Below are 16,340 nucleotides of genomic sequence, written 5' to 3'. Positions count from 1 at the left end.
AAACTAAACTTCAGGGATTAATGGATGATGAAACAAACAGCTTAGCCAGAATCCGTGGAAGCTACGGAAGTGAGGAATGACCAACCACAGAGGAGTGCATAGCAACAGGACCAGTTGGACGGTGGGGGCTAAAATGACAAACCATCCATGGAATGCCACACACATATTGCAAACTTTTGCTCCTCAAACCACTTTGATTTTAGCAGGCAAGATTTTCAAAATTCAGTGAAGGATTTTGTTACAATTGCCAAAATAAAGCGGATCAATCTTTCTTACCAAATTCTTTCCTTCACTCTTAATATAGGGAACATGACTTCACCATCCCTCCCCAAAAGTGCACTAACTTTGGAGGAATGTTGAAAAAGGTGGATGAGAAATATCTTAGCTGAAAATGTGGGTTCACTTTGGTAAAGAAAGTTATGAGTGCAAACAGCTGCCATTTTTTTTAAGAATACCCAAGCAACCTTATAATGGCCTAGACTTGGAAACTGTCTCCTACAAGGGTAACAAATTACCTCCTGAGGTCAACCCAGTTTTTTAATTCTAACCCTGCCTGACTCAACGTGGCATTTAGTGCATGCAATTTCCATAACACTGCCACTCGCACCAATACCGCTTTCTCGATCTTCTTTAAATCCCCTTATCCTTACTGTGGCTGTTATTTCTCAAGATTTTGTCCTTGGTCTCAACTGTATTACTAATAACCTCCCAGGGAAATCTTAACCATGCCAGTCACTTCAACTTATATCTCTATGTTGACAAGCCCCAAATATGTAGTTCCTTTTCCTCAACTCCAAATACATATTCTTAATTTTCTTTTGACCTCTGTATCTAGAATACTGGCACTGTGTGGAAAAAAAAATAGTCTCTTGTTATTGTTGATGTTAACTTTATTGTCTAGTGTATTGTTATGGAATTATCATACTTTGAAGAAAGATGGTCAATAACCATAGTCCTAACAACCAGCCATGACTGAGGAGAATCTCCCAGACAGGAAACCAGAACTCCAGGGAGAAGAATTTTTTTCTGGTCTTTGAACCAGGAAAAAAAAAAAGTGTTACCAAGAAGCAGTTCTTGGGTGGTGGCAATTACAATGGCGTCCACCAGGTAAATATAAGTTAGCAGCTAGAAAAACAAGAGTCAGAAAAATTTTAACTGAAGGTCCACCTGCCCTCTATGACTAGAGGTAGGTATCTTAGAAGACAAAGTATATATTGAAGCAAAATCTACAACTAGGGAACAAGTTAGCAGTGATGGGATGAAATCTCCTTCTTTTTAACTCAACTTTCTAAGTTCTCTTTATTTCCTTTTGTCTTTAGTATTTAGTAACCCTGATTTTTAAAACCAAGACTTTCTCATCTTGATTAGAGGTAACCAAGAATAAGAGTTTGTTCATGCTTGGGTGGCAGATTTTACAGGCGTTCTTGGCCTATAAAGTGGCAGAGAAGTTCAGCATGATAAGGTCAAGTCAACTCTATGAGTCAGGTCAACTCCATGAGAAGGTAAAACTCAAGGTGAAGTCTGTGCCCCAAATTCTTCTTTCAGTTCTCATAGCTGCTAAAGACCTGGGAGGTTCTGGATTAAAGTTACATTAAAGAGCTTTTTCTTTTACATCGAACATTCAAAACATCCAAAAGAGAACCTATTTGCTGCTGCTGGTTACCAATTCCCCCAAATCTGTATTTCATGTCTCTGTTAATACTGTTACATGGCTTCTGTGAATTTGATTTCTCATTTGTAAAATTTCAGTGTCAGTACTTGACCTAACTACTTCTCAGGATTTACCCTGTGTAGGTCAGGACTTAATCTGTGCTCTTTCAACCATGTCACTCCAGTATTTTCAAAAGCAACAATCCGGTTCAAATATATTTTTTCATTGGGTTCTTCAAGGGTCTCTAAAAGTATTCCAGCTCTACATCTCCACTCTCTTTTACCATTATATAACAATGAACAGCTTGTTTTTATTCTCATTATATGTATTCCATCCTTCTAAATTTCGAGTCAGCTGTCATAAATTCATGGAGCATAAAACATATGCCTTCCTTTAAACATAGTTTCTTGTTTACATGGTCTTGATAAATTAGTGTTGATTGACCCTCTACATGCCTTTTTCAAGTCCAAATGCTTAATTTTAAAGTATTTAAAGACAGGGTCCATATTACCTTATTTGTATTACCAGCCAACTCTTACTCAAAATAAACTTAAAATTTCCTAACATTTCTGTATTTGTGCCTTCATAGACCTAAGATATGTATTCTAATTCTCTAATAAATTGCTAAGAGTTAGCTAGGATTAATGAGAGTCACTTCCTGGGCTCTAGAGAAGGAGGAGATAGTCTATAAATGTAAATACTACAAAAAATTTTCTTGTTGCAATTATGGCTAAGTTAGCCTTTGTATCTGTGCTCATAATGTCATGTAAAGCATACAAAGAAATAAAAGTAGCTCCTTTATGTGAGTTCATGATATAATTTGCTTATTAAAAGAGAACTCAGCAAGTAGAGGAAGTTTTCTTATCCCTCCAGAACCTTTAAACCTACACTATGCCCAGAATACCCAGACACTCACACACACACACAGACACACACACACACACACACACACAGTATTGATTTCCAGAATTTCTCCATGGATGCCAAAAATAATAAACAAAAAATAAATCAAAAGCAACAGCCTCCTTCCATTATGTATTAAATATCTTCCCCGTGAAGTTAGGACAAATAGAGATGTATATAGAGAGCAATGGAAACATAAATCTAGTGTCGTAGTAATCGATTTCTGCCTTGTTCCTTTATTTCTAGTAAATAATGATCTTCAGATCTTTCGTGGTGGCACTATAGTAAAAGTCAGCCCCAAGATATCTGGAAGTGTTTCATCTTTGATAGAGCCAATGATGCTGCTTCCTCTCCAAAATCATTACACTCACTCATTTTTTGTTGTAGAGTAGAAACAATATTTAGTAGAATCAGAAGAAATTGACAAAGGATATTCACTTTAAAAGATCTCTGCCCAGTTATGTATATGATTAATAGAACACTTTATGTGGTTCTTTCTATGTTGAACCAAAAAGATTTCTCTAGAAAATGTGGTCCCTGCATATTACCATTTAGTTATTAAAATGAAAATAAAACATTGAAATCACCAGAAAAAAAAAGAAAAGTCTTAAATATTAAGTAGACCTGTCTAGAGCTGAAATTCGGTGCAAGCTGAAAGTCTCATCAAACAAGATAAAAAGGGAAATAATTTAATCTGCTTAGATATGTGAATTCACTAAGCAAAGACTACTACTGCAATCTTATACAGACCTCCACGTTCCTTCCCATTGCTCATTTCTCAGTAAAATTCATAGGATGATGCATGATCAAGCCAGATCATTAGATTTTAGAGCACAGAGGAAGATGTCGATTTATTTACAAGATAAACAATTGAGGTTGAATTCTGAGTCTGACACTTAATTATCTATATGCTTTGAAAAAAAATCATGTAACCTTTCTATATAATTAGGTAGCACAAAGATAATAGATGAGAAGTAATAGATAACTGTCAAGCACCTATTTAAAACATGCATTTTGTACATGTTGGTTTGCAACCAAGACACTTTCTGGGATCTAGCAGAAGAGATTCCAAGAGGGAAGGCTAGAAAGCAACATGATCCAGAGGTTAAGAGTTTGACAGTGCAAAGCAAGTCCTGTAACTTGAGCCTTTCCTATTATTATCATTATCATTATCATTATTCTCATTTATTTGCTGCTGTTGTTGCTGTTATTTCCAAAGGCAAAAATCTCGCGAAGTTGGCACCATGTCCTCAATGGCCCAGTCTCCAAAACTCATACGTATTTTAATAAATCCAATTATTTCAGTGAATCACTCTAAGTCACACTCATGCTTTGTTCCAGCCCCTCAGCTGAGGATACACACCTTGTATAAAGGACTATATTTCTCTGACCCAGAGCTGCAGGAGCTGAGTTTTTGCAGGACCTTGTAGGTGGATGTCAAAAATAAAATAGATGCTGAATGAATCTTATAGAGAAATCAATTGTGTCAACCACAGATTTTCTGGGTCAGCAGGTTGGATATAATAGAAGTAGTGACAGATGCCTGTGATGATGACTCTTGTAGTCACCAATCAAGCCAGTTACAAATAGTGTTTAAAAGAAGCTGATACCCTACAACCAAAAAATTTAGAAGAAACTATGTATTTCATGCAAACAATTAAATCTGTGATGTCATTAATGAAGAGCCCTCACATTCCTCCAACATTCTTCTCCTGTAAAATGACACCCCTCACCTTTGGGTAATTGTACCATAGAGTCTACTGAAGCCCGTGGACCCAAAGATACATTAATACCAGTTTGAAGAGTTTTTTTTTTTCTTTTAATGAAATCTTGATATCAGTGCCTCACATTCCCACTTAACCCGATGGTCATTGTGTGAAAGAGATGCTGCCAGTGACAATTCAATTTGCTTTTTCAAGAATTTGCAAATGTAGGCAAAGTCAACTGGGAATGATGCATCCTTTACGCAACTTTTACATTAAGAAGTGAGCTCTATTGGATTACCATCATAGAGACAAGAACAGTAAAAACTAAAAATGACATGTTACCTAATCATTACTTTGACAATAATTGTCACGAACAGAGTTTCTTTATAGATTTTGGATGTAGCCTTTGAAACAAAAAAGACTGTGTCGGCCTGAGCTAAAAGGATTTTTAAAAATTTAATCTTTAAGAGAAGCTCCTGAGATACAGGCTAAAAGAGTTTATAAAGGTCATAAAAAAATTAACTTATCTTGCTGACTGAAGCTTTTTTAATGCACTCTAAGTTACAAAGGAATCGCATCTGGAGCCTTTAGGCCAATGGTCTACTATATTTTTCTCTCATTAGTAAGGACAGCAAAAATCTGCATTTGGATTTTTACCACCGCAATCATCTCTGATTCATTAGTCTTCGTGATTGAATATGAGGAGAGCATGGAGCCAGTGGCGTAGGAATATTTCGTACTTATCTCATTTGCTCACACAGCAGTTCAGGAGGCAGCCAGAATCGTGAGTGGAAATGGGCCTGCTAGTGGGGCTAAACACGGTTCAGAGACAGACTGACGGACTTCTATCAGGTCTGTCTGGAAGAAATAAATATAATAAAAGGTCTTTAAGGCAAAGACTATTACTTATGTAAACTGAAATTCATACCTCTCTTCACACGCCGCATCAAAAACAAAACGGGAGAGGCCTCTGCAGATGTCTTGGTCACGGGGTGGAGCTCATTAAGGAGAGCTGGATCCAGGATACCTGAGCGAGGGGGATTCCACCTTGTGAATATCAGCTCCCTCAACCACAACGGAGGGGTGAAAAATTGACCCTGTCCACCTCATAGGGGATTGTAAAACACAGATGAAATAACGTTTTCAAGACATTGTATTGTGACCAAACTCCATAAAAACGTTGGGCATTGTCATTATGTTGACCGTGAAGACCATGATTATACCCAAAAGATAGATATATGAATATAGTTGTATCTTAGTTCAAGTTAACCCAGTAGACGGAGGATTTTCTAAAGTCAGTGTCCATATCTTATCCTTTATCTGCTTAACATCAACCGTGCCAGGCACACAGCAGATGCTTAATAAATACTTTTTAAATGAATAGGTAATGATCATTTTATAAACAGATTAGCTTTAGGAATCTCTTAAGTAAAGCAAACAAAAACCAGTATCTCCCGTGATTAAAAGACAAGCTTCAATTTTTTTATATCTGTCTACATGATTTGTATTTAAGGAGGGGTTAAAGCATTAACAGTTGGGAAAACAAGAATGAAAGACTGCTGGAGTTTGGTGGCCAAATCCACCACATATCAGCCAATGCATATTACTCAACCCTTTTCCTCTTTCGTAATACAGAGGTAGTAATAACATCGACCTCAGTTGTTGACGTCAGCAGTAAAGGAGATCATTCATGCAAAGGGTCTAACGTACAGCCTGGGACATGGTAGATTCTTAATAAAAGCTGCAATTGATCTTTTAACTTCAGTTGTCCTTCTTGTTGCTCATTCGACTCATCACTGTTAAAACATGGGCTTCAGCAAAGGGAGTTTCTCAGACAATTCTGTGAATAAGTGGGCTAGATGGGATGTCTGACGTCACAGTGACACTCTCTCCTGAGAACCCGGCTTTATTATTTTTTTAAGCTTTTTTTAAAAATATGAAATTTATTGTCAAATTGGTTTCCATACAACACCCAGTACTGATCCCAACAGGTGCCCTCCTCAGTGCCCATCACCCACCCTTCTCTCCCTCCCACCCCCCATCAACCCTCAGTTTATTCTCAGTTTTTAAGAGTCTCTTATGGTTTGCCTCCCTCCCTCTCTTTTTTTTCCCCTTCCCCTCCCCCATAGTCTTCTGTTAAGTTTCTCAGGATCCACATAAGAGTGGCTTTAATTGCTATCTTTTGGCTCCTTCTTAGGACTGACCCAATGAACACTTGTCAGGCCTGTTCAAAAAAAAAGAGAGAGAGAGAGAGAGAGATCCTTTAACCCACTGGCACTACAGTTTAGGCATTTCATCTCATGCTAAAATCTTCTCTTTGCTGGGATTTTGACTGCACTGCCTCCCTCAACTTAAATTATTTTTCAAATTAAAAAACTTCCAATAAGCCAAACTTGAACAAGGAGGTCATGTGGGGTGCTTCTCTGAAGTAAATTGCATTCTTGTCATTTGTATTCATAACAACATCCCCTAACAACTGAAAATATGGGGTGGCTGAACCACAGAAAGTACTTTTTGTTAACAAGAAAATCTAGCATCATTTGCTTAGCAACTTTTTTGTTTGGAGATCTTGCTAGGGCTTTTATTCACTTTGGCTAAACTCTGATTGGATTAGAGGTTCATGGCATCCTTATTATTTAATACAACTCATCTCACATAGAGGTCACTGTCTTCTACCCTTTTTAATCATGATGATGACAACTGAGAATTGACATCGTGCACTATTGTGTACTGTCAAATGCATAACAAATACCTTAATCAGGCTTAAATAGCTTGAGAACCACAACTATTTATTGCGGGTCAGAGGCAAATTTCTGGAGCTGGCAAGTGAAGATGTGAGGACACTGATTTGAAAATGCCCTGCCCCAAATGATATCACCCAATTTGATCAAACAGTTGCTGCTTCCTTTTATATGAAACCGTGTCTCTTTTACAGTAGCAATAACCTGGATCAAATACTCCAGGCAGAGGCATTAACTAGAATTAACCACCAGATTATACTAGCTATTTTATTGGTTTCATAAATTTACCAAATCAGAAACTTGGCAGACAAATTAAAATAGGCCAGTTCCTCAATAGGTTGAGGAAACTTAAGAGAGAACAAGGGCCTCTGTTGCACCTGTTTAGCGATGAGCAGACTACCAACTGCACCAGACTTCTAAGAGCAGAGAAGAAATGTTCAAAATGGAGTCCTCTTTCCTTCCACAGCCACTGTTTCCAGTTCCCATGCTTCTCCCAGACGAGAAGTAACACTCTTTAAGGCTGGTCTGAGTCAAATGTTAGAAAACGACATCCTAATGACACTAAAGTTTCACTTTGTGTTTCCCATTAAAACAGACTTATTTCAAATTCAGAAGGCAGCGATCATAAGCAGCACATTCCACGTTGGCTGACAGGTAGGATTCACTACATAAGACTTTCTAAACTGAAAGGGAGCTTGTTGCTCCTTAACACTTTCAAAGCAAATTCTTTGTGTCTGCTCTAAGCACGCCAAGGTGGGAGGGCATTTATTTCCGCAGCAGGAGTCCTGTGGCAACACTCAATCTCTCCGACTTCACATTTATTACGTTAAATGACCGATGCACAGTTAATCACTTGGCCTGAGAGTTGGTGTGGGGGGTGGGGGAGAAGCACAGGTTTTCTCTGTATGAGTATTGACAGGCTGGCTTAGAGATCAGCCTGCTTGGTGTTTCAGTCAATTAGAAAACACCTTATCCATGAAGTGGACTGACTGTACTTTCAAAATAAACTTGGATTGGACTAGATGCTGCTCTTTTCCAATAATCCTTAAATCATGATCAACGAGGTCAATGTACCTGAAATTATCCATTTTCTCTATTTGGGACATGCTAAACTCTGACTCTGATGATTTCTAAAAATATTAGTGGACTAATCAGAATGAGAAATGCCAAAAACTTTTATGCTGATTTTATAACCACAGCAACCATTTAGAAACATTTTATTTCTCTTCTTTCCCTCAATTCAGAAGAAGCCACTCAACTTTACCCAAATTACTCTGTGATGGGTAGCCTACAATGGCAGGTGATTTCAAATTACATTCTGAGCTCAGGTAAAAGATATGAAGCAACTATATTACATTCTGTTTTACAAAAGCATCGATCTTTTTAAGATAAAAATAATGTCAAGTTTTTGAGTTTTTATTGTGAATACCTATGATTTTTCTGTTCAAAACCTCAGCAAGTTTCCCTCGACCCTTGTCGGGTCCCTGGATGGGTGTAAAAAGTGCACTTGACAAAGACAGATTAACAGGAGAAAAGCATATCAATGAATTTAACATAAATTTTATATGGCATGGGAGACTTCACAAAATAATAATAATAGTAATAATAATAACCCCAAAAGACAAACCTGAGTATTCTGTGCTGAGTTTGATGAAAAGTGGAAGAATAAATATGATACGTTAAGAAGTATGAGGTAATGGTAGTAATAGGGGAAATTTAGCAAGGCCTGTTTGTTCTTCTTGGCGGTCCTATGTCTTCAGAAATAAGGGTTCAGGTATAGGAAGGGCACCTCTCACATTGGTCTGTTTCATTGGAAAGGTGAAGAAGGGAGAGGTCACAGTTACCTTCCTGCTTCTGCATTTTGTCAAACTCTCTCAGCTTAAATACTCAGTATGGTAAAGTGTCATGTTCTGGGGTACCCTGTACTGAACGCTATCAACCTTCGCTTCTTGCTCACCAATCTGCCAAGTCTTGTGGATTCTACTTGTATAATACCCTGTCCTTTCTAGTCTATTCCCACTGCTACTGTCCTGGTTTAGGTCTTCATTACTTCTCTCCAGGGCCAACTGGTTTCCTTAATACCAGCCTTTCTGCTCTTTAATCAACTTTACATGCTATGATCACATTAATCTTCCTAAAGCATAGATTAGATCATGTCATTTCCTTGCTCAAAATCTTTAATGGCTCCATATTGCTTAATTTTAAAAGTCTAAACTGCTTAGTCCAGGGTTCAGTGACCATCCCCCAGCCCATCTACCTTTCCAATCTTATATGCCTCTACTTGTCTTCATTCATTCACTTGTTCAGTAACATGGAATCAGTCACTATTCATTACTCATGGTCTCTTGGTGGAATTTCCCCTTTCCAAGTGTTTGACCGTGCCCACCCCACCACCCCCCACATGGGATTTCCCTTTCCTGCCCCTATTTATTTTGCATGGCCAAGTTCTACTGCTCTGCTTTCCCTAATTTCCTCCAGTTAAAAACAATGTATCCTTCTCATGCCACGTAGAACTGTATCTATATATCTTATGACACTTTTACCTTGTACAATAGTTCTGCATATCTCATATGCCTTTTTTAACATTTACATAAATTCCTTGAAAGTAGAATCTAATTCATGTTTACTTCCCCTCATAGTACCTATCACAGAGACTGGCATATTGTATCCATTTAATAAATATTTACTGATGTATTCCATTCACAAATAAGTTGATGAATCCTAATTTACTATCCTTAAACAATCATAAATTTATTTTTTCAGACACCTGCTTTCACCTATTCAGATCTTGAAGCATTCCAAATTCTAACAGATGTTTGTGGACAGCTGGGAGAAATTACACTGCAGACACCAAATCATCAGTTTAGCCCTCAGGCTCACATCTTCACCTGGTTATGTGTTCCAGACAGCTGTGCCTTCTTGGAAATACACTTGGCTTTAGGAGCAAGCTCTGTTTGTAATACCTCTATAGCATTCCAGAATAAACATGACAGGCCTTGATGTAGAGTAGAATAAGTGTGAGTCTGTGATCTATTTATGTTCTTTGGGGACTTACAGTGGACTCATTTTGCATTTGTAAAAATGCTTCTAATCTTAGGGCCTCCCTCAATTTCAGATCACAGGAATTTTACTTTTAGTAAAGATAGTTCAGGTACCCTGTGATGAGGAAAATACAAGTAAGGAAAATGTACAACTCAGCATATGCTGGAGGCCAGAAATGAGACCAAATGATGCATATTTAGGCTCACTCTTCCTGAATTGGATGCATGTTCTGCTTCTGAATGTGTATTAACTTTGGCTATTCCATCACTTTTAAGACTTATCTGCTCGGAAACTGTTCTTAGCATCCTTTTGGGACTATGGCCAGAGGTAGAACATTAGTGAATATCCATGTAACCTAATCTCCCATGGTGTATTTTATTCCATGCCCTTTGTTTTGTTTCTTTCCACCTGATTACTCACATGTAACCCTTGCTGTACTCTATGCTGGGTCGGTGTAGATGGAGGAAAAAAAAAAAAAAAGAAACATGCCCATGATTGTCACGAGTAGACACCAGTTTATAAATAGTACTGGTTTGACTGTGCACTGGTTTTCTGAATACAGGAAGGTCAAGAAAAACATTTTCCTTTGAAATGAAAAAAGGAGGTTAAAACAAGAGTTTTAATAACAGGCTTGACACAGAGCAGTGTAATACCAGCATGAATTACACTTGGTACCAGACTTTTATTGGAAGTCCTAGATTGCTTTGTTCCTGTCCCTGACATAATATTCAGAGTTGGGTTTATATTTATCCAGAAGAGAGCTGCTTGCTATAGTCCATGCAAATCAAATGCTTGATTTATGCACCATTCTACTGGAGGGTGTAACATTAAATTTAATTTTGTGAGGAAAGCCTGAGGTGTTTCAATGCCTGGGCTTGACATTGTGAACTAGGCAGAGAGGTGCACAAGAATTCATTATGGTTTCCAATATGCGAAATGCAGCATTTGAATGAAACATTTGTCTCTTGTCAAAAAGGCGTAATGTCTCTTCTTGGTAAAATATTTCCACCCCCACCCCTCAGGACACACCAGCACATTTTTGGCCTTCATCATAGATCTTGATGAACGATGAGTGACTACGGCATTTGAGGGACTGTGGAGACATCAAACAACATGTGTCTGTGAAATGATCAGTTATCAATAATATCAACCCAACTGACTTCACCTTGACTGTTGAATGTTGCCGCTGTTTGTATAACCGTGTTAATTAGCTATATGACAACTTTGTGATTTTTTGTCTTTAGCTGAATGTTACTTGCCAATCCTCTTGCTCATGACTGGTTGGCTTCCTTTCCCATCCCCTACAGCAAATATTCAACATTTAACTACACTGTCCACAGTATCCCAGCCTCAATGCCAAGTGCTCAGGCTCAGCAGAAATCCTACCATTTGCTTCCTCAGGAGACTCAGGGCTGTCAGGCATCCATACCTTCTCTGTACTCAACACTCTTCTGTTATTATCATCATCATTGTGGCTCCTCCATTGCTCATGGAGAAGAGTCTACACCCTCTGACATGCAGATAAGGCCTTTAGTAACCTGCCCTGCCCTTACCTTCCATCTTCTTCTCTTTCCCATCCACACACTCTAAGCTGCCCAAGGTGTACTTTGGCTCACTCTGCTCCCTCTGCCTAGAATGACCTTCCCCTGTTTTACCACCAGCAAAATCCACTTCTCTGTGAAGCTTTTCTCCGTCAAGAGAGACTTTCTTACTCCATTCATAGCACTACATTTAGCTGTACTACATTTAGGTTCAGTTGTATTGGGCCTATCTTGCTACCAATTTTAAATGCATCCTATTTGATTTTGAATCATCCAGAGCACATGGCACAGAATATGGTACCTAGTAGGTACTCTAAATGTGTCTAGAATTAAACTGAATCCAGTGATCACTATGATGGCTGGAGGAAAATAAATGTGTGGGAGGCAAAGACAATATATATCCATATCATCTCAATTTTTTCTACATTTTGCCAAACTCATACGAGTCAAATCATTGACCAAACTTTTATCTTTAAAAATTCTAGGCTTGGAGCCCAGCAGTGACATAAACCAGCTATACTTTGAACTTTTTCTTCAATTATTATTTATGCATTTGTCTAATCTATGAAGTAAATATAGATGCACAAAGTCTTAAGCATATTTTAATTCCCCAGTTTCTTCACAGTTTTCATAAAAATAGGATTTATTTTATGCAAGTTTCCTGAAGAATCTCTCCTTATATGTATGCCTCTTAAAATATTCTCATTGTCTAAATAGTCATAAACACTAATATTCATTTTTAATATTAAAAATTAAATTATGAAATTAGGTGATATTGAATTACAAAATTAAACAATATTAAGTATTCAGATAAGTCCATTAGACTCAATTATGTCAGTTGATAGGAGTTAGTTAAAAATAACTACATCCTTATATGCACTATACCTAAATACTATGCCTGGCAAAATTCCACTGAAGTATGTTTATTTACATTTTATTGCCTATTACTGTGAAATGAGGGAAGCATACTTTTTTTTTTGTTAGGACTTTTTACTTTATTTTTTTTTTCAATATATGAAATTTATTGGCAAATTGGTTTCCATACAACACCCAGTGCTCATCCCAAAAGGTGCCCTCCTCAATACCCATCACCCACCCTCCCCTCCCTCCCACCCCCCATCAACCCTCAGTTTGTTCTCAGTTTTTAACAGTCTCTTATGCTTAGGCTCTCTCCCACTCTAACCTCTTTTTTTTTTTTTTTTTCCTTCCCCTCCCCCATGGGTTTCTGTTAAGTTTCTCAGGATCCACATAAGAGTGAAAACATACGGTGTCTGTCTTTCTCTGTATGGCTTATTTCACTTAGCATCACACTCTCCAGTTCCATCCACGTTGCTACAAAAGGCCATATTTCATTCTTTCTCATTGCCATGTAGTATTCCATTGTGTATATAAACCACAATTTCTTTATCCATTCATCAGTTGATGGACATTTAGGGTCTTTCCATAATTTGGGTATTGTTGAAAGTGCTGCTATACACATTGGGGTACAAGTGCCCCTATGCATCAGTACTCCTGTATCCCTTGGGTAAATTCCTAGCAGTGCTATTGCTGGGTCATAGGGTAGGTCTATTTTCAATTTTCTGAGGAACCTCCACACTGTTTTCCAGAGCGGCTGCATCAATTTGCATTCCCACCAACAGTGCAAGAGGGTTCCCATTTCTCCACATCCTCTCCAGCATCTATAGTCTCCTGATTTGTTCATTTTGGCCACTCTGACTGGCGTGAGGTGATATCTGAGTGTGGAAGGGAAGCATACTTTTAATAGAAGTGAGAACACATCGGCTTCCAATCCTTGCCTCTATTCAGTGAAAACAGGTAAGAGAGACGACAAAGCCCTGTCCCTTCAAAATGGCAGTCAGCAGTGATAAAATGACCATTCCAAACCATGGGGCCACTGGCCAAAAGTGACAAAAGGGATATTGATGTGGTATGCAAGTCTGCGGACTGAAGAACCCAGGTTAAAAGGGAACGACTTACTGAAATGCTATATTCTCAAATACTCATTCAAAACAAAATTACCTCTGTCAATTAAATATTTCTCTTGGCTTTATTCTCCACCCTGACTTCCCAAGAAGACACGTTCGCGCATACGCGCGCACGCGCACAGACACACACACACACACACACACACACACACACACAAACACACACACACACACACACACACACACACACACACACACACACTTGACTCTCATTGAAACTTACTTCCAAGAGTTTTTAAGGCTCTTGTCTATTGGGAGGTAAGTACAAAGCAGGTCTCAGGTATAGAAAAACCTGTGAAGGAAGGAAAATTAGCTACATCTGCATTCTGAAACTTAATTGCAACAGTTCCTCAGAATAAAAGCCCTAGATTAGAAATCAGAATTCTGCGATCAGCTCTGCCATGGAGCAAGCTAAACATGACAACCTAAGCAAGTGATTCCACTTTCTGAGTCTCAGTTTTCTTCATCTTAGGCTGAGAGACTTAGAGAAATATTCCCCTGTACTAAGGAGAAAAGGTACTAGAGGTAAAGAAAAGGAAAGGCTTTGGAGAAAGAATGAGCAGGTACAGTAAGGGTACTGTCTTAATGGATAAGTAAAGAGAAGTACGGTACAGTGGTAGTGAAGCTAGATTCTGGAAGCTGTTAAAAGCTGAGCTAGAATTAAGAAACTAAAGCCCAGGGAACCCCTTTGAAACAAAGTTTCAATCTGTTGACCCTACTGGTTAACTTCATTGTGAGAGGTTCTTGAACAGAAGTATGAGAGGATGAAAATAATTGGAATGCTAGTCATCAGGATGAATTGTGAGGCAGCAAGTTCAGGGAAATCAAATATTTTTCATCGTGCAAATCTGATAAGGGCCTCCACTTGGGTGGTGGCAAAGGGTAATTCGAGCCCTTACAGAGGTCCGGCTTCCCTCAGACTCAAGTCATTCCTTATAATTGAGTTGCTTCCATGGATCTTCTTGGGAATTTGAGCTACTATGCGATTGAACGTACCTGTCATATGAATTCAGACCTAATCCAGTCTCCTGTGTGTGTAAATTTAGAATGATGTATAGATGGCATAGCACTTTTTAAAAATACCACAAATGGGATAAATCCAGCTTTTACTTAAACTAGATTTAGATCGGTCTAAGAAATAAGTTTTTTATGGCATTTGCTGAAACCCATGAAAGAATTGCCTTTATTGATTTGCACATTTCTATCATGCCCTTAATGACCATTATACAAAAGAGTGTGTTCCATGCACCATGTGCTGTTTAAGGCACTTCGCATGCACCATCTCATTTAATCATCACAAAATCTCTGAGGCAGGCACTGTTATTACTCCTACTTTACAGATGAGAATACACTGCAGAGAGAGACTCAGTAACTTGCCCACATTTGTAGCACAAACCAGAGACAGACCTGGGAATCCGAGGCTGGGATGCAGTCCTTTCTTTTTGCTTCTAAACACACTGCCTCTGATCCAAAAGGATTGGTCTGTAGGGGCAGCACAAGTTTGCCCTCCACACCCATCCCACCTCAAAGAAAACAAGTGTTAATGATGGGTCACTTTAGGACCAAGAATGTTATCGAGGACAGAGTGTTCATATTTTTGTTACCTTTGTAGCAGAATGCCCTTCGGAGATGAAATTTATCATAGCACAGCTCAGATCAGTCAGTGCTTCAACTATCGACATGCTCCCAGTGGTGTATCAGGGGTGGGAGGTGCCAGTGGTCCACCCTAGTCAACAATAAATGCTCTTCTTGGAAAACAGTTCTGTTGCTCTGAGCTTAAAACAATTGCTATGGAGAGGGTTGAGTTTTAATAATACGTATAAATTTCAAATCACTACATTTGTATTTCTTATCCTTTGATAGTTTATATTCTACCCGGAAGTTAATTCAGAGAACTCCAATGATACAATCCATTCAGGCTTGCTTGTTTTGGCTATAATTTGTGTCTCTATTCCTGTGGTATTACATATGGCTGTCCTTAAACGGTAGATTCTAGGAGCCCCTGAGTGGCTCAGTCAGTTGAGCGTCCGACTTCAGCTCAGGTCATGATCTCCTGGTTCATGAGTTCGAGTCCTTTGTCAGGCTTGCTGCTGTCAGCCTGTCAGCTCAGAGCCTGCTTGAGCCTGCTCTGTCCCCCTCTCTCTGTCCCTCCACTGCTTGCACTTTCCCAAAAATAAATATTTTTTTTTAAAAAACCCAGTAGATTCTAAATAATAATAGCACCATGTTTGTAAACCGAGGAAATAGAACTGGAGATAGTTCAATTACGTAGTTCATTCTAAAGCAATGGATTACATCATGTCAATGTTCTCTATCATTCAGCCAATTTCTGATTTTTGCAGAAGATGAAAAAAACCTCAGAAGTTTTTACAGTATATATAACAGAAATTTATGATAAATTGTTTCCTGAAGATATTTTAGTGAGTTTTTTTTTACTCTTCTAAAATTGATCCTGAAGGAACAAAAAATGGACAGTACTGAAATTCCTGAAACTTTTTATAAAATCGGATTATTGAGGAATTTCTGATAAATATATTCTCATTTTTAAACCTTTTCCTAACTATTTTAAATATTCATTACTTCATAGGAAAAAATATTTCAAATTTCAAATGAATAAAAATGTTCATTAAACTCTGATCAAAGATGATTTAATATATCTGACTATACTGAACATGAATATGTAAAGATCTATTTTTTTTATTTTATTTAAATCCAAGTTAGTTAACATGTAGTGTAATAATGGTTTCAGGAGTAGAATTTAGTGATTCGTC

At 38.1% G+C, this 16,340-nt stretch overlaps 1 long non-coding RNA gene across 7 annotated transcripts in view; it reads right to left on the bottom strand.

Annotated features, from left to right (window-relative positions):
* LOC132692349 (uncharacterized) overlaps positions 1 to 16,340 on the bottom strand; it is a 202,127-nt gene that overhangs the window by 65,390 nt on the left and 120,397 nt on the right. For all 7 annotated transcript variants that reach the window (XR_014137604.1, XR_014137600.1, XR_014137599.1 and 4 more), the window contains one exon: positions 5,189 to 5,287. This is a non-coding gene — a long non-coding RNA (uncharacterized LOC132692349). The remainder of the gene's footprint in view (positions 1 to 5,188; positions 5,288 to 16,340) is intronic.

This window comes from Panthera onca, chromosome B1, assembly GCF_046562875.1.
Source record: "Panthera onca isolate mPanOnc1 chromosome B1, mPanOnc1 haplotype 2, whole genome shotgun sequence".
NCBI classification, from domain to species: Eukaryota; Metazoa; Chordata; class Mammalia; order Carnivora; family Felidae; genus Panthera; species Panthera onca.
The sequence above is the reverse complement of the archived record's forward strand: the minus strand, read 5'-3'. Positions and strand labels throughout refer to the sequence as shown.